Raw genomic sequence first — 18,890 nt, 5'->3', positions numbered from 1 at the left:
CTATTAAAAGGTAGATACCTCAAGAGCCTGTTGTGCAGGCAACAAAAGGGTTAAGTAAGGGAGTAGACAAACACCTGACTTGTGCGGCTACTCCCTCCCTGGTAGGATCCTCCGAAGAGGAAAAATAAGTATCTTCCAATATTTGGGGAGATCTACCTGATCCCCAGCCTCCTGCACCTCAACAAAAGGGCCCAGAGGACTAGATGGGAATCTGCTATGTTTAGTCCTACTATGGAGAGACATCATAGCAATAATCTTTTAAATGGCAGAAGAAAAAAACAGTTTATATGAAATATACAGGGACAGAAGCGTTCTACCCTTGACGGCTCATCCGACTGGCCGTATTTTTCTTTTTACCTCTCAGGGAAAGATGACATTCTTTTGCAAGGGTTTTTAGTTTGTTGTATACCATTAACCCCTTAGAACCCTTAGAGGAGTTCCTGGTCCCTTTGTCACTCATAGCTTACAGTACAAAGCAGAGGCAGTACCAGCAAAAGAATGTTACACTTGCTAGGCTACAGTACAGTACAAAAGCTACTATTAGTCCTAGCTATACAGTACAATGTTGTCAACAAAAGGGAAATGCCTGTGTCACCAAACCTGACTAGCAACCACTCTGCTCTGTCCCTCCACCGCCAGACTGCAGCTTTTCCTGTACAGCTTAAATTACTTCCTCCACTTTAAGAAAAAGAGGCAGCTGGCTGACATTAAAAGGATCAAAAACCGCCAATCTGGGGGCCCAGGAAGTGATCAGAACCCCCCCTTCATACCTGAGGGTCTGAGCTGGCTTGAACCTTAAACGGAGAGGAGAGTGGAGCTTCTGCTGTTTCCAGCGGAATGGTGAGTGCTCAATACAGCCTCCAGTGGTGACACATAGACATGACATGACAACACAATACATGGAAGGAGAGATTCCTGAGAAAATCTCCCCTACCTTTCCTCGCAGCAGGGTTTATCAGAGATAAAAAAAAAAATCTCTGGTGCCTCCTCCTGGTTCTGGAAAATTGGAGAACATTCCTGAAGCTGGAGGTTTTTTCTACATATTTAGGAGAGCTTAGCCAATCCCCAGGTGGTTGGGCTTGGCGGGGACCTAAGTGAGTTCTTAAATATGAATGAGTCATGCCAGTGAGGGGAGTCGGGTAGAAGATAGAGGTGGAGTGCTGCGGAAAAAATGTCAGTGGTCCTTGAGGCAAACTCCCTAGATTGGGGGGGATGCTCCGCCTCGGGCAGGGGCTTAGGTGCTAGCCTGGGATGACCCTGACAACAGGAGAAGCTTGGAAGGAGTCTTCCCTGAGAGGCAGCAGGAGCAAGGAGGATGGTCAGAGACGGATGGTCAGAGACTTTCAAGGGGAGAAACTGCCACACATAGCAGGTCTCTCTGGAAGATAGCAGTGTGCTTAAATCTTCCCTAACCTTGCCCCAGGCGATCTCCGGAGCAGTCAGTCGGGTAGACTGTTGAAGAGAGTCAGTCGGGTAGACCGTTGAAGAGAGTTAGTCGGGTAAACTGATGAACAGTCAGCCAGCTGGGCTGGTGGAGAAGCAGCCAGGTGGCTTAGCATTTCCTGCAGTGGTAGAGCTCTTACCAGTGTCTATAAAGGAGATGGAGGTGCTCCAAGATACAGTTAAAAACACATTTTGCTACATCCTAAAGAGATTGAGAGTTCCTAGTCCGTAGGGGCTGTTGCTTTTCTAACAGAGACTAACAAAAGAGGAATCAAAGCTGTACAGAGTAAAGGCCGGTTCACACTTCTGCGATGGCAGACATCACATGTAATGCACAGCGCACGGCTGTTCACATTACATGCGATGTCTATGCGGGTGTGATGTCAGCCATACATATAGTATGACTACAAAGAAAGTTTTGAGAGAAAAAAAGGGATTTACATGGAACATCACAACCATGGTTTCCCTTAGGATCACCCAGCAAAGTAACGGACTGTCTTGATACCAATATTATAAAAATACAAATGTTTATTATTATATATAAAAAGTTTTTTTTAGAAAATAAAGAGAAAAATTGTGTAGACATAAAATTTCAATGGTTGCACAATGTAGCTATAACATAGACAAAAAGAGATATTCTAACGATATTGGGTGTCCAATTCGGTCTTTGGTTTCTACTAGTTTCGCGACTTTACTGTCGCTTCTTCAGGAGACCTTGTTTGTCTGAAATCGAAGTTTATAACAGTTTATTTAACAGAATTAGCATAGTTCAACATATTTGATGTATTATTTTACAAAACCCTAAAAAAAGGGGAGGGGGCAAGGAATAGAAAACGAAGTGTGCAGCTCACCACCACAAAGGCATCAAGTCACAAAGCATTTGGAGTTCGGGTGGTCCTAACCAGCCAGGCTTTAACCACCCTTTGGGGCGGACACGGGAGGTTCAGAGTCAGCTATAAAACAATAGTCAGAGAATCTGAGTAGTAAATATATCTAATTAAGGAGCATATCATTTATATCTTACTATGGGTATAACATAAACATACCGATATAACCAGATGCTTTTTAAATAATGCAGCATGGAAAAATGCATCAGCTCATCAACGCTGGGGTCCAGATAAGGAAATTAGACATGCCCAGGAAGGTGTGGTAATAAGTCTGGTGCACAGTAGGCAGTACGCCCATAGAGAGTACAACGAGGGGTCCAAATCTTTGCCAGATGCACAATAGGTATTTATGTGTGCAAAGTTAACCTAGTAAAGATATGCATAGATATAGATCAGAAAAATATATATATATATTGGGTAGCCAGCATAGGGGACGTTTGGGAAGGGAAGCACTTACCGGTAGGCGAAATCCCCCCCACACACAAACACGACCGCTCTTAGCCTGGAGGTCCTTCGTCCTCCGTTCCGCTGCTGTGAATATGCGCCATATTGGCGCACCTTTAACCTCCGGCCCGACGACGTCAAAAGCCCGACGCAGACGCCGAGCTATGACGTCGTCGGGTCCGCCGCTCCTACTGCGCATGCGCGAAAACGTCGCGACGCACATCAGCTTGAGTCACCATGGAAACCCATGGTGACTCATTGCTACAGCGGACCTGATGCCGCCCACAAATGAGAGGCTTACAGGGCCGCCGGAGAGGCGCGTGCCCGCCCCTGGGAGTCTCCTCCCATACTCCAATCTAAGCACCATGTCGATGTCAGAGTGCCTGGTAACAAAAAGCCTGTGTAGTGTCTCACACTTCGCTTAACTTTACAAACATCAATACATGCAAAAGGGTAGACAAGAATAAATAAAGTATTAAATCATTTAATTTGGCAACATTTATTCACAGATATTTTAATCTATAGTTCTCACCATACGTGGCGCTTATCTGGAAGAAAATGCAAAACAAGAACAAATAAAAATAAGTTGGGGTACTGAGTCAGAGACGGACTACTGTCCACAGAATATACTGTTTGCTAGTACCTAAAAATCGCAGTGGCATCAAAAAAACCGAGAAATTGGGCTCACACGGTACCAGATAGCATAGGGACAGAGGGATGAAGAAGGGAGGAAGAAAAGGGGGAGAGAAATTGGTTCATGTTTGCCGTAAAGGACCTATATATAAAAACACAAGAGGCTGTTTCACTTAAGGAAATATTTGTATGTTTTTGTTTCGTTCAAGCCAGGTGGGACCAGGGCATCTAAACGTTCTATCCATAGGGTTTCTCGTTTTAAAATTTCCCTATCCCAGTCGCCACCACGGGTGTCCTCATAAACTACCTCGAGGACAAAAAATTTAACTACTTGTGGCTGGTACCGGTGGTGAATACCTATATGGCGGCCGACTGCCGTCAGTTTGCCGCCCGAAGAGTAGTAAAGATGGTCACCAATACGTTGGCGGAGCTCTCTAATGGTTTTGCCTACGTAAAATGCCCCGCAGGCACAAACCATTAGGTAGACAACGCCTTTCGTGTCGCAGCTGGCATAGAATGATGGAATAAAAATTTCTCCACTTGGGAGATTATATGTTGTTCCCTCCCATATCCAGGGACAGCGTGGACAGCCACCACAAGGGTGGGTGCCACGTGGATCCCGCCGATTTGGTGCGGAGATTTGGTAGTGGCTTCTGGTGAGTTTGTTCCCAAGGGTAGCTGCCCTCTTGAAGACCAATTCCGGGGTTTGTCTAACATATTTACTTAGGGTATGATGATCCGTTAAAAAATGCCAGTGTTGCGATAGGATGTTTCTAAGTGTATTCTGATGTGTAGAATATTTGGTGATGATCTTAACTGTAGAAGGGTGGACTGGTCTGGGGGGGCCATAAAGTAAAGATTCTCGTGTGCGTCCGTACGCTTTGTTAAATGCTTTCCTTAAATTGGATCGTGGATAGCCTCTTTTGAGGAGACGCTCCTGTAAACCCCTGGCTTGATCTCTTTTTGTCTATGTTATAGCTACATTGTGCAACCATTGAAATTTTATGTCTACACAATTTTTCTCTTTATTTTCTAAAAAAAACTTTTTATATATAATAATAAACATTTGTATTTTTATAATATTGGTATCAAGACAGTCTGTTACTTTGCTGGGTGATCCTAAGGGAAACCATGGTTGTGATGTTCCATGTAAATCCCTTTTTTTCTCTCAAAACTTTCTTTGTAGTCATTATATAAGGATGAGGATACCATATACTTTTGTTTCATAACTTTAGGCACAACAATAGAACTATACATATAGTATGGCTGATATGTGCAGTGGAGTGTGCAGTGTAGTGAGTTGCAAAACAATGGGTAAGATTGCAACCTGTCATATTTAGGTCAGCTATACATGGTTCGAATCTCGGTCGGTTCAGCAGGAACCAGCCAAGATTCGAACCATTAATGGGTAGGCTGAATGTACCAAGTTGATCATTCGATCAACTTGGGCCCAACCAGCCTGTCGGATTTGCTTCCGATTATCGCAAGTGACTGCTAAAGCCGCTAGCAATAAACATTGTCTTCTCCTGGTCGGAGACAGCTTTCCCTGCCTGCCCCCCGCACTGGGAGCAGACAATAGCTCGGCAGAAAGGATTATCCTTTCCGCACTGTCTGTGCTGATGGGAGAATCGTGCAAGTTTCTTTCCTGCAACCTGTGGAAATTCACTGTGTATGGCCTGCCTTATTTTCAGCACATACCAAAACAGCCTGTTGGTGTGAACTGAAACAATAGGACATAAGGCAAATTACTTGTGCTGGGACTGCTTAGCGCTATGTTGCCAAAGTGCATATGATGTGAATAGGCCCTTAGGCTTTAACAATGAAAACAGAAACATTTTCATGCAAAGAGAGGGGAAAAAAAGTCTAGCTAAGGAGACCTTGGAGAAGAAGGCGTAAAATGGGGTAGTTGGTGATAATTCATCAATCAAGAGTTAAGAAAAGACTTTAAAGTGGAACTTCACTTCACATGGTTAGGTATATCATATTTCCTTATTATTGTATTATGTATTTTTTACATTTACTCAGTTACTTCCTGGTTTCTATGCCTAGGCAAATGATGGCATACATCCCAGGAGTCTTCAGTAGGTGGGTGGGGAGCTTTTTCAGCTAAGCATACCCTCTCCTGCTTGCATGCTTGATCTAAGGGCAGGTGGATTCCAGAAAGTAAATGCTACATGAATCATCTGCCCTTACTCAAGATGACCACAGCCATAAATGCTGGGGTGTGTTTTTTCAATGTGGTTTCTCAACAAAATAAAGCATGGAAACATAGGTGGATAGGGTAGTTTGCTTTGAACATTAAAAATTAAATAAATAGCAGTTTGTGGTGCTCAGATGAAGTGTAGTTACACTTTAAGGCCTTGTTTACACTGGTAGCTGGTAAAAACAGTCAGCTGACCATCCCTCCAACCACTCATGTTAACCTAAAATGGCAGCCAGAGTGGTTAGTACACATGCTGCAGTGCCTTGCTTCATGGCTGTTGTAAAAATTATACCACATGTTCAGTAGGTATACACTCACTGGCCATTTTATTAGGTACACCTGTTAAATTACTAATCAGCTAATCAAATGGCCATAACTCAATGCATTTAGGCATCTAGACGTGATGAAGACGACTTGCTGAAGTTCAAACTGAGCATCAGAATGGGGAAGCACACATAATAGCACATTATGGTTTAAACCTGCAGGGGGAACCCTTTATGTTAATGTTACTATTGCTTTAAGGCAGTTCTGAAAGCAAAAGGGGGTCCAACCTAGTACTAGCAAGGTGTACCTAATAAAGTGGCCGGTGAGTGTATGTGACAGCTTCTCACACAAGGCTGCATCCTCTGATTCATTTAGCTGTCGGTCAGGAGTAAGGATGAGCTCAGGCGTGTTTGCATACAGCACGTGCAGAACTTGCCAGGAAGTTGGCACTGCAGAGCGCTAATCACAAGCAGTGAGACATTTCCCGATCTCTGCAGCCACGCATAGGGACAATGTCTCACTGCTTGTGATTAGCGCTCCACAGTGCCGACTTCCTGGGGGGATCTGCACATGCTTTTTGCAAACACGCCTGAGCTCATCCTTAGTCAGGAGGTTCCCTAGCCAAAAGCAAAATGTAAACAAAAGGGCCAGGGATACAGCTGATGTCATTACCCAAATAACAGCAACACCCCTATTTGGGAAATTACTTGTTAGTGGGTGGGCAGCACCTAATGGAGAACTGGGAGACTATTCCCCCGAGTCTGCATCACCTCTGAATGTACTGCGGCAAAGTGGCTCTATTGCGCAAAATCATGTACCTGTACGTTATGTCGTGCAATAGCCTCTAGGGGGTGCACGCCACAGGAGACCCGAGTGTGTGATGATTGGACAGAGGAGGAGTCAATCAGTGGGTCCGGTGGACCCAATGTCTGCCGGCCACCTGTGATTAAGTATGAGCTCAGGCGTGTGCTCAAACAGAACGTGCAGAGCCCGCCAGGAAGTTGGCACTGGGGAGCGCTAATCACAAGAAGTGAGACATTTCCCGATCTCTGCAGCCGCATATCGGGACAATGTCTCACTGTGATTAGCATTCCGCAGTGCCGACTTCCTGGCAGGCTCTGCATGTGCTGTTTGCGAACACGCCTGAGCTTATCATTACCTGTGATCATTCCAGAGAGAGGCAGAATGGCGACCTGCCTATTTAACCACTTGCTTACTGGGCACTTAAACTTTCAGCGCTGATGCACTTTGAATGACAATTGCGCGGTCATACAACACTGTACCCAAATTAAAACATTTTCATTTTTTTCTCCCAAATAGAGCTTTCTTTTGGTGGTATTTGATCACCTGTGCGATTTTTAATTTGTGTTAAAAAAAAAAATGTAAAAAGAAAGATTTAAAAAAAAAAAAGTTTTTATTTTGTTATAAAATTTTAAAACGGGTAATTTTTGCCCTCATTGATGTACGCTGATAAGGTGTCAGTGATGGGCACTGATCGGTTACACTGATAGGCAGCACTTCTATGTGGCACTGATTGGCACCACTGGTGGGCATTGATAGTTGGCACTTGTGGGCACTTTCAGGTTCAAATTATGAGACATAATTGCCTCTTCCGTTTCGGGACCATTGTCCCTTTAAAGAGGAAGTAAACCCGCCCAAAAAATTTCCATTTTAATAATCTTACTCTAATACTGTACATCAGCCTTCATTCTATTTATGTTATATCGCAAAACGAGCGCTGTAAATACCTTTTTTTCTCTTTTACAAAATATCCTCCTTCCGGGTATCTCCCGCGCCATTTCAAATTAGGGCTTTGACGTCCGTTCCGGACGTCATTTCCGCCCTTAGTTCGATTTCACTCCGGAAATCTCGCGCATGCGCCGTAGCGTCAATAGAAATCCTAACCAAGCCTCGATCTCGGTTGCCGTTACTAAGGCAACAAAGCATTCATTCCCCTGCGTGACGTCTTCAGTCACAAGGGGGAGTGTCAGGAAGAGCAGGGATAGGATTACAACGCGAGACTTCTCCTCTGCCGCAGTGAGGAGAATGCCTCGTAATAAAAAAAGGCAGAGAGGCAGGAAGATGAAAGTCGGCAAGACAGTATACGCCGCATTCGCACGACCACACAGCGCAAGCGCGGCTGACGTCACGGAAACGTAAACGGCGGTTTTTACGAAAATGTGACAAGTAAGTTCACTTTCTCAGGCAGCGATCAGCTGCCTGAGAAAAGTATTATCTAACAAGCTAAACATGTTTAGGAGGGTTTACTTCCTCTTTAACCACTTAACAACCGCCCTATAGCCGAATGACGGCTACAGGACGGTTTCTTAACTCTGGGAGGCCGTCATATGACGTCCTCCCAGAATTCCGCTCTCGCACGCCCCCTGGGGCGCGCACTCGAGAGCATCCGTGACCGCCGGGTCCTGGTCCTGGTAAACCACGTGATCGCTCCCCTCTCTGTACCGATCGGAACAGCGGAGGGGGAAGAGATCGGTCTCAGCAGCGATGTGGGCTGCATCTGCAGTGCCCACATCGCTGCTCACCGAAAATTAACCCCTCAATTCCCTGCCAATACTCTGCAATACCCTGCCATTACTCTGCAATACTCTGCAATACTCTGCAATACCCTGCAATACCCTGCAACACTCTGCAATACCCTGCAACGCTCTGCAACATCCTGCAACACTCTGCAATGCTCTACAACACTCTGCAACACCCACCAATACCCTGCAACACTCTGCAATGCTCTGCAACACCCTCCAATATCCTGCAATGCTCTGCAAAGCAATACTCTGCAACGCCATACTCTGAGATACCCAGCCATACTCTGAGATACCCAGCCATACTCGGTGATACCCTGCAATACCCAGCCATAGACACCCCCCCCCCCCCTCCTGCCGCCCTCCGGTGCTTCTACCGACTTGCCAATACGATCAAATCCAGAATCTTTTTTTTTTTCAGGCTTCCCAGCTTAGAGGTGAGATGCGGGGTCTTATTGACCCCATATCTCACTGTAAAGAGGACCTGTCATGCCATATTCCTATTACAAGGGATGTTTACATTCCTTGTAATAGGAATAAAAGTGATCAAAAAATTTATTTTTGGGGGAAAAAAAATGTCAAACTAAAATAAATAAAGTAAAATGAACAATAAATTATTATTTTTTTAAAGCGCCCCTGTCCCCATGTGCTCGCATGCAGAAGCGAACGCATACTTAAGTCCCGCCCACATATGAAAACGGTGTTCAAACCACACATGTGAGGTATCGCTGCGAACGTTAGAGTGAGAGCAATAATTCTAGCCCTAGACCTCCTCTGTAACTCAAAACATATAACCAGTAAAAAAAAAATTAAAGCGGAGGTCCACCCTAAAGTGGACCTTCCGCTCATCGGAACCCTCCCCCCCTCCGGCGCCACAATTGCCACCTTTCAGGGGGGAGGGGGGTGCAGATACCTGTACAGTACAGGTATCTGCACCCACTTCCGGGATAGCTCTCTGCGGAAAGGGGCGTAGATTACGCCCCTTTCCACAAGTGCCCGCCCCTTTCCGCAAGTGTCCCGCTGCCTGCTGGGAAACACACAGATCCCAGAGGCAGCGGGGACCGTCCTTATTGCGCAGCGCGACTCGTGCATGCACAGTAGGGAACCAGGAAATGAAGCCGAAAGGCTCCATTTCCTGATTCCCATACCCAAGATGGCGGCGGCAGCACCCGAGAGACGAGCTAGAGATCGGCTTCGGGTGCCGACATCGCGGGCGCGCTGGACAGGTAAGTGTCACTATTTTAAAAGTCAGCAGCTGCAGTATTTGTAGCTGCTGGCTTTTAAAAAAAAAAAAACGCGGAGTCCCGGCGGACTCCCGCTTTAAATCGTCGCCTATGGGGATTTTTAAGTAGCGACGTTTGGCGCCATTCCACGAGCCTGTGCAATTTTGAAGAGTGACATGTTAGGTATCGATTTACTCGGTGTAACTTCATCTTTCACATTATGCAAAAATTGGGCTAACTTTACTGTGTTTTTTTTTTTTAAGCACAAAACAGTTTTTTTTTCAAAAAAAAGCATTCGAAAAATTGCTGCGCAAATACCGTGCGAGATAAAAAGTTGCAACGACCACCATTGTATTCTCCAGGGTGTTTGCTAAAAAAACATATATAATGTTTTGGGATTCGATGTAATTTTCTAGCAAATAAATGATGATTTTTTCATGTAGGAGAGAAATGTCAGAATTGTCCTGGGTGCTCCAGAACGCCTGATGGCGCTCCCTGCATGTTGGGCCTCTGTATGTGGCCGCACTGTGTAAAAGTCTCACACATGTGGTATCGCCGTACTCGGGAGTAATAGCAGAATGTGTTTTGGGGTGTAATTTGTGGTATGCATATGCTGTGTGAGAAATAAACTGATAATATGATCATTTGGGGGGTATTTGTACTTTTCTGGCATGTTAGGGTCTCAAGAATTGAAATAGGCCGTCAGTACTTCAGGTGTGATCAATTTTCAGATATTGGCACCATAGCTTGTGGACTCTATAACTTTCACGAAGACCAAATAATATCCACCAATTTGTACTTATTTTTACCAAAGATATGTAGTAGTATACATTTTGGCCAAAATTTATGAAGAAAAAATTACTAATCTGCTAAATTTTATAACAGAAACGAAGAAAAATTCATTTTTTTACAGAATTTTCTGTATTTTTTCTTTTATAGCACAAAAAATTTAAAAAACAGCGGTGATTAAATACCACCAAAAGAAAGCTCTATTTGTGTGAAAAAAAGGACAAAAATTTCCTATAGGTCCAGTGTTGCATGACTGAGTAATTGTCATTCAAAATGTGAGAGCACCGAAAGCTGAAAATTGGTCTGGTTATTAAGGGTGTTTAAGTGCCCAGTGGTCAAGTGGTTAAGCTGAGCCGGTGATCGGCTTTTTTCAGTGCGAGGAGAAAAAAAGCGGATCACGAGCTTTTGTTTTGATCATGTGATCAGCTGTCTTTGGCTGACAGCTGACCACATGGTAAGGGGCCGGGACCGGCCCCTTACTCAGATCGGTGATCACTCGAGTCTGTGTGACTAGGTGATCACAGCGTGTGCAGAGATCGTGCACAGGGGAGGCCATCGGGAATTCACATCCGCGATGTGGCCGTCATTCGGCCATAGTGCAGATGTCAGATGGTTAAGGACATCCATTTTATTTGGGTACAGCATCGCACAACCACACAATTATCAGTTAAAGTAACGCAGTGCCGGTGTCCTGTCGAGAACTGTCCCACATCGGATAGTGTCCGACCTATACTGCGCAGGCGCAGTACGGCGGACAAAGGAGACGCCAAAAGTCTCCAAGCAAGAACAGCTGTTCATGGGCTCTACACGGCGCCTGCACAATCAATAGTACATTCTGTCACACGCTCCCGATGTTTGTACAACTCTGCAAGGGGCGGTGTGCCTACAGAATGGGCAGAGCTGATTACACAACTGAAGGAGTTTTACAATGATACTTATATCTTAAAGAGGAAGTAAACCCTTTCAAACCACTTTGACCTACAGGTAAGCCTAGATTAAGGCTTACCTGTAGGTCCAAGCAATATCTCCTAAACCTATATGGTTTAGGAGATATTTGCCTGAAAATGGGCACCGCTGTCTACGGCGCATGCGCCGTAGACAGTGGAGCGCAGGCGCACTAAATGCGGCAAGTCCAAGAATGGATTTGCCTAATTTGTCGACTCCCGTGCGCATGCGCGGGAGTGACGTCATCGCGGCTTCGCCGAATGGCAGCGGCGGAGCTGCGAGACGCGACTCCCGTGCGCATGCGCGGGAGTGACGTCATCGCGGCTTCGCCGCTGTCATTCGTTGGAGCTGCGAGACGCCACCCGCAAGATGGATGCGGCGGACTACAGGGGACAGCGGCGACTTCGCTGGCTCCTGTGTCAGGTAAGTGACAAATAATGAGCTACTATGCGATGCATAGTAGTCCATTATGCTTTACCTTTGCAGGGAAAAAAAGAGGAAGTAAACCCATCAGGGTTTACTTCCTCTTTAACACGCCCCGCAAAGATCTGTGCATTTGAGAAATCCATCCCCAGGAGTATCGGGAGCGTGTGACAGTATGTACTATTAAATGCGCAGGCGCCGTGTAGAGCTCATGAATAGCTGTTCACATTCTGAGACTTTCGGCGTCTCCTTTGTGCCCTATACTGCGCAAACGCTGCGCCTGCGCAGTACATGGCGGACACTATCCGATGGGGGGACCTTTCTCATCGGAACACCGGATTGCAAAAAAATGGCCTGGTCACGAAGGGGGGTGAAGTGGCTAAAGTCCTGAAATGTAAACAGTAGAGGAGGAGCTGCAAAGCATGCTGGGAATCCAGGAAGAGATGGGCAGCAGACAGGCACAAGTCCTATTATTGTTTGTATTGGTATTACAATGCTGCTGTCGCTATAAAACTGAATAAAAACAAACTGAGCTCGCCTCTCATGTTCCTTCCAGACTTTCTCCTGCCCTCTATTTTAGAACTACAGGTCTCAGAATGTCCTGTTGTCTCTATGGTCAGGGCGCTGTATATTGTGCCAGCTAAACCGTACACAGCTCAGAGAGAATGACGTGGCATTTCATGAACTATTAGCGCCCTGTCTGTATGAGAAGAACCTCTGAGGGGACAAGTAATGAGGGGCTCCGCTCAGCCTAGATCAATGTTCTCCGGAAGTCTTTACCTTCTAGCCGCCTTCATACACACAGCTCCGTCTTATGGCAAGTCACTGGATCCAAACGTGGCTGTTCCTACAGCGCCACCTTGTGTTATAAACCTAGAATGACCGAGGCTGCCCTAAAGTCTTATAAATAATCACATCATTCTTTTCAATCGGACTGCAAACAGAAGAGGTTATGTCTTTATAAAAACAATAATACGTTTGTTTCAATTTAGAAAAAAACAAGATGGCTTAGCGGTCGATGATGAAACAGATAGCAAAGTACACATTTGATATTTTATACATTTCTAATTTGCTAATCATAGCTCCCAACTGTCCCTGATTCCTCCTCATTTGTCCCTCATTTTTGTCTGACCTATATAGATTTATATAAGATTTACCTTTTATCCATCAAAAAGTGTTTTTCAGCGCTAAACCTTTCATCTGATTTCTAAATTGCGGCATTTGTAAATTCCAAAAGCCAATATGAAGGAATAGTAGTGGTAAAAGAAAAAAAGCACTAGATGGTCAGGTATCTGGTGACATTAGATAAAACAAGGGCATTGCAAGGATGGTCAATAGGGTTTAGGTCTGGAGATATGCTTGGCCAGTCCATCACCTTTACCCTCAGCTTCTTTAGCAAGGCGGGGGGTGTTTGGGGTCGTTATGATGTTGGAATACTGCCCTGCGGCCCAGTCTCTGAAGGGAGGGGTTCACGCTCTGCTTCAGTATGCCACAGTACATGTTGGCATTCATGGTTCCCTCAATGAACTGTAGCTCCCCAGTGCTGGCAGCACTCATGCAGCCCCAGACCATGACACTCCCACCACCATGCTTGACTGTAGGCAAGACACGCTTGTCTTAGTACTCCTCACGTGGTTGCCGCCACACACGCTTCACACCATCTGAACCAAATAAGTTTATCTTGGTCTCATCAGACCACAGAACATGGTTCCTGCAATCCATGTCCTTAGTCTGCTTTTCTTCAGCAAACTGTTTGCGGCTTTCTTGTGCATTATCTTTAGTAGAGGCTGCCTTCTGGGACAACAGCTATGCAAACCCATTTGATGCAGTGTGCGGCATATGGTCTGAGCAGTGACAGGCTGACCCCACCCCCCCACCCCTTAAACCTCTGCAGCAATGCTGGAAGTACTCATACGTCTTTATCCCAAAGAAAGAAAACCTCTGGCTATGACGCTGAGCATGTGCACTCAACTTCTTTGGTCGACCATGGTGAGGCCTGTTCTGATTGGAACATGTCCTGTTAAACCACTGTATGGTCTTGGCCACCGTACTGCAGCTTAGTTTCAGGGTCTTGGCAATCTTCTTATAGCCAAGGCCATCTTTACGTACAGCAACAATTATTTTTTTCAGATCCTCAGAGAGTTCTTTGCATTGAGGTGCCATGTTGAACTTCCATGTGACCAGTATGAGAGAGTGAAAGTGATAACACCAAATTTAACACACCTGCTCCATATTCACATCTGAGACCTTGTAACACTAAAGAGTCACATGACACCGGGGAAGGAAAATGGCTAATTGGGCCCAATTTGGACATTTTCACTTGGGGTGTACTCACTTTTGTTGCCAGCGGTTTAGACATTAATGGCTGTGTGTTGAGTTATTTTGAGGGGACAGCAAATTTACACTGTTATACAAGCTGTACACTCACTACTTTATATTGTAGCAAAGTGTAATTTCTTCCATGAAAAGATATGATAAAATATTTACAAAAATGTGAGGGGTGTACTCACTTTTGTGAGCTACTGTATAGCTATATATAGATATATACAGTATATATATATATATATATATATATATATATATATATATATATATAGATCTCTCTCTCTCTCTATATATATATATATATATATATATATATATATATACAGTGGTGTGAAAAAGTGTTTGCCCCTTCCTCATTTCCTGTTCCTTTGCATGTTTGTCACACTTAAAGCCCCGTACACACGAGTGGACTTTTCAACATCCAAAGTCCGTCAGACCGAGTCCGTCAGACTATCCGATCGTGTGTGGGCTGCAACGGACTTTAGCTTCGCAAAAGTCTGACGGACTTTAGAAATGAAGCATGCTTCAAATTTTCCCGACGGAACTCCGCCGGACCCGGTCCCCTTCGAAAAATCCGCTCGTGTGTATGCTACTCCGACGGACTAAAACCGACGCTAGGGCAGCTATTGGCTACTGGCTATGAACTTCCTTATTCGAGTCGGGTCGTACGTCATCACGTTCGAATCCGTCGGAGTTTAGTGTGATCGTGTGTGGCCAAGTCCATTCGGCCGAAAAGTCTGTCAGAACTCCGGCGGAACTCCGGCGGAACTCCGGCGGAAGTCTGTCGGACATAAGTCCTCTCGTGTGTACGGGGCTTAAGTGTTTCGGAACATCAAACCAATTTAAACAATAGTCAAGGACAACACAAGTAAACACAAAATGCAATTTGTAAATGAAGGTGTTTATTATTAAAGGTGAAAAAAAATCCAAACCATCATGGCCCTGTGTGAAAAAGTGATTGCCCCCTAAACCTAATAACTGGTTGGGCCACCCTTAGCAGCAACAACTGCAACCAAGCGTTTGCGATAACGTGCAATGAGGCTTTTACAGCGTCCTGGAGGAATTTTGGCCCTCTCATCTTTGCAGAATTGTCCTAATTCAGTTACATTAGAGGGTTTTCGAGCATGAACGGCCTTTTTAAGGTCATACCACAACATCTCAATAGGATTCAGGTCAGGACTTTGGCTAGGCCACTCCAAAGTCTTCATTTTGTTTTTCTTCAGCCATTCGGTGGTGGACTTGCTGGTGTGTTTAGGATCATTGTCCTGCTGCAGAACCCAAGTTGGTTTCAGCTTGAGTACACGAACAGATGGTCGGACATTCTCCTTCAGGATCTCTTGGTAGACAGCAGAATTCATAGTTCCTTTTATCACGGCAAGTCTTCCAGGTCCTGAAGCAGCAAAAAAGCCCCAGACCATCACACTACCACCACCATATTTTACTGTTGGTATAATGTTCTTTTTATGAAATGCAGTGTTCCTTCTACGCCAGATATACTTGGACACACACCTTCCAAAGAGTTCCACTTTTGTCTCATCGGTCCACAGAATGTTGTCCCAAAAGTCTTGGGGATCATCAAGATGTGTTGTGGAGAAATTGAGACGAGCTTTGATGTTCTTTTTGCCCAGCAGTCGTTTTCTCCTTGGAACTCTGCCATGCAGGCCATTTTTGCCCAGTCTTTTCCTGATGGTGGAGGCATGAACGCTGACCTTAACTGAGGCAAGTGAGGCCTGAAGTTCCTTGGACATTGTTGTGGGGTCTTTTGTGACCTCTTGGATGAGTCGTCGCTGAGCTCTTGGGGTAATTTTGGGCGGCCGGCCACTCCTGGGAAGGTTCACCACTGTTCCATGTCTTCGCCATTTGTGGATAATGGCTCTCACTGTGGTTCGCTGGATTCCCAAAGCTTTGGAAATGGCTTTATAACCCTTTCCAGACTGATAGATCTCAATTACTTTCTTTCTCAATTGTTCCTGAATTTCTTTGGGTCTCGGCATGATGTGTAGCTTTTAAGGATCTTCTGGTGGACCTTACTGTGTCAAGCAGCTCCTATTTAAGTGATGCCTTGATTGTGAACAGGTGTGGCAATAATCGGGCCTAGGTGTGGCTAGAGAAATTGAACTCAGGTGTGGACAACCACAGTTATAGTATGTTTTAACAAGGGGGGCAATCACTTTTTCACACAGGGCCATGATGGTTTGGATTTTTTTTCACCTTTAATAATAAACACCTTCATTTACAAATTGCATTTTGTGTTTACTTGTGTTGTCCTTGACTATTGTTTAAATTGGTTTGATGTTCCGAAACACTTAAGTGTGGCAAACATGCAAAGGAACAGGAAATGAGGAAGGGGGCAAACACTTTTTCACACCACTGTATATATATACACACACACACACACACACACACACACACACGTGTGTGTAAGTCAGTCAGGAAGTGGTCTAAACAAACCTTCTGCGCCATTGTAATGATCCATTATAATAGCACAGGAAAATGGTGACACTACATTCACAAAACAGATAATCTGATATAACTGCGCCACCTAGGCCAGTTTTTTTTTTTTTTTTTTAGAAACTGGTGCAAGTTGCACATCTATTTAAAGTGGTTGTAAGCTTCAGACATGAAATATGAACAAAGCATATCCCTCTATAGGATGTCTCAATCCAGAGACTCATTTTTGTCAGCTGCATTGTTCCTTTGCTATTAGCATGAATCACTTCTGACAAGTTTCCCTGACACCGAGAGAAGAAATGTGACAGGGGAGGGACCTTCAAGCTGATTGACAGCCTCATCTCCATTCCTGTGTGCTGTGTGAAGGATTATGTGTCCCTTCCCTCAAAACAGCTGTCATGGCTCTCCCCACTGAGCGCTGCAGAGTATAACTTTAGCTCTCTGCTCACTGTTTTCTGACATCTCAGACAAGCGTTAAAAATTCAGGACTTTGAACAAATGAAGAGAAGACAGGGCTGCGGATAAACAGGTACAACTTATGTAGGAGAAGTTGTTTGATCTCTGTGTATCACTTGAGGCCAGTCACTTCACTTGGTATATACAACAGTTTACAACCACTTTAACTAAAGGGATTGCAGCAGTTTTTAATATAGAAAACGGCTGCAAATTCCTTCAAGATTCATTCGTAGAAGCTATAATATGTCTTCTATGAATGGAGGAGTGAAATGGTGCCTGTCACAGCCCGCTCAACTCTATTAACTCCAACTACCATAATCTTCCAGAGGAGGGGGATCGGAGGTAGAAGATCTAAAATAAAGAGAAAGCATCACAAGGGATACATCACACTAATAGCAAGTAATGTTCCTGAATTTGTATTTATTGTTTTCTAAACTTAGGCTTGAATTCCCCCAAAGTCTCGATTGAAAAGATGTCACCTTACTTATATTAAATAAGTAAAAATATCTCAGGGCTAGTCTGGTATGGAACTGCTGCAACTCAAATCTTGTGTAGCACCCTGATGTTTAGGCAGGGCTGCTAGTAAATTTACCTGCAATGTATTTAAAAGGCCTTGGCCATTTGATAGGGGATAAATTGATTCCACCCTAATTCTGGAATTGCTGCACTTCTCTCTTTTGTCACTAGATGGTCAGGTATCTGGTGACATTAGATAAGACAAGGGCATTGCAAGAACAGATTAGGAATAGATGGAGTATCTCAGCCAATAGGCAGGGATCATCTTTGGTCCCTTGGCCTGCTAGGAGAGCCTATTTATTTGGGTGAGGACAGGTGATCAGGGTTCTTTGCCACCTGGATGACTGTCTGGGTGGATGTGTATTGTGCTGCCCCAGGCTGCTAGGCCAGAGCCTGAGGCCTATCCCGTGGACATCTGGCTGCTAGGCTGTCTGAGGGCCTATCTAGAAGCAAGAGAGCAGCGTAGGGTTGGGATTGCGGCTTGCAGTCCAACCAGAAGTGACGGTTCTGCTGGCCAGAGAACCTGTCATGGTCGAAGGTGGAGGGGAAGCTGCCGCCACTAAGGGCCCATCTTGCTTATTACCAGGGACCACCATGAGTAGTTGAAGCAAGTACCAGAGCAGTATAAAGGAAGCTTATGTCGGGATGATCACAGGGGTAAAGATTTCAAACAGCGTGTCTTGATACACTTGCAGGGATGAGCTCCATGTGTTCAAAGATCATATATGAAAAGGGAGAAGCCTCAGTGTAAATCAGCCAATTTTATTTTAAAAATATATATAGATGAACTTACATAAGGGTTAAAAAATTCCAGCATGAATGATATCTCTAGTGGCGGTGTCAGTCTACCAACTTGATGGATAGCATTGCAAGTACTCTACAATACTTTCCACACAACTGTCATCTACTGGGAAATGGAGACTGTCCTGCAACGCCAGCCAAAGAATAAAGAAGAGATACAGGAAGTGACACAGGAAGTAGATTCAAAACTACTTCCATGTTTCTAATGAGCAAAAATGTGTCTGCTTGCAATGATTCAACATCACAAATTTGTGAATCCTTTCATTCAAAATCCCCTTGCAGGTCTAGCAATGCCTGCACATGTGCGAATCAAATATGAAGGAATAAATCATTTTTGTAAAATAATCTTAAAAGGCAGATTTCCTGCCATGAGACACGGTGGATTTTTTACCTGAAATATTACCATCATTGGGGACTCAATGTAGAATGGGATGTAAATTCCTTCATTAACAACAGTTGAATAGTTGACACTGTTTTATTTAGTCTCTTTATGTTTGTTCTGCCACTTAATAACATACCATTCACCATTTATGAATAACCATTCACA

General features: G+C 44.6%; 1 protein-coding gene across 4 annotated transcripts in view; it reads right to left on the bottom strand.

Annotated features, from left to right (window-relative positions):
• Positions 1 to 12,657, bottom strand: part of FTCDNL1 (formiminotransferase cyclodeaminase N-terminal like) — an 86,254-nt gene extending 73,597 nt beyond the window's left edge. For 3 of the 4 annotated variants that reach the window (XM_077448430.1, XM_077448433.1, XM_077448432.1), the window contains exon 1: positions 12,575 to 12,657. The gene's annotated coding sequence lies outside the window, so the exon portion shown is untranslated. Of the gene's footprint in view, positions 1 to 770; positions 792 to 12,574 lie in introns of those variants that run through there. The other variant, XM_077448431.1, reaches the window with a different exon arrangement.
• Between the last annotated feature and the right edge of the window lie 6,233 nt (positions 12,658 to 18,890).

The sequence above is a fragment of the Lithobates pipiens genome, unplaced genomic scaffold (assembly GCF_037356315.1).
Source record: "Lithobates pipiens isolate NorthernLeopardFrog02 unplaced genomic scaffold, aLitPip1_a1.2 Scaffold_22, whole genome shotgun sequence".
Taxonomy (NCBI): Eukaryota; Metazoa; Chordata; class Amphibia; order Anura; family Ranidae; genus Lithobates; species Lithobates pipiens.
Note: the sequence above shows the minus strand (reverse complement) of the source record. Positions and strands in the feature narration are given on the sequence as shown.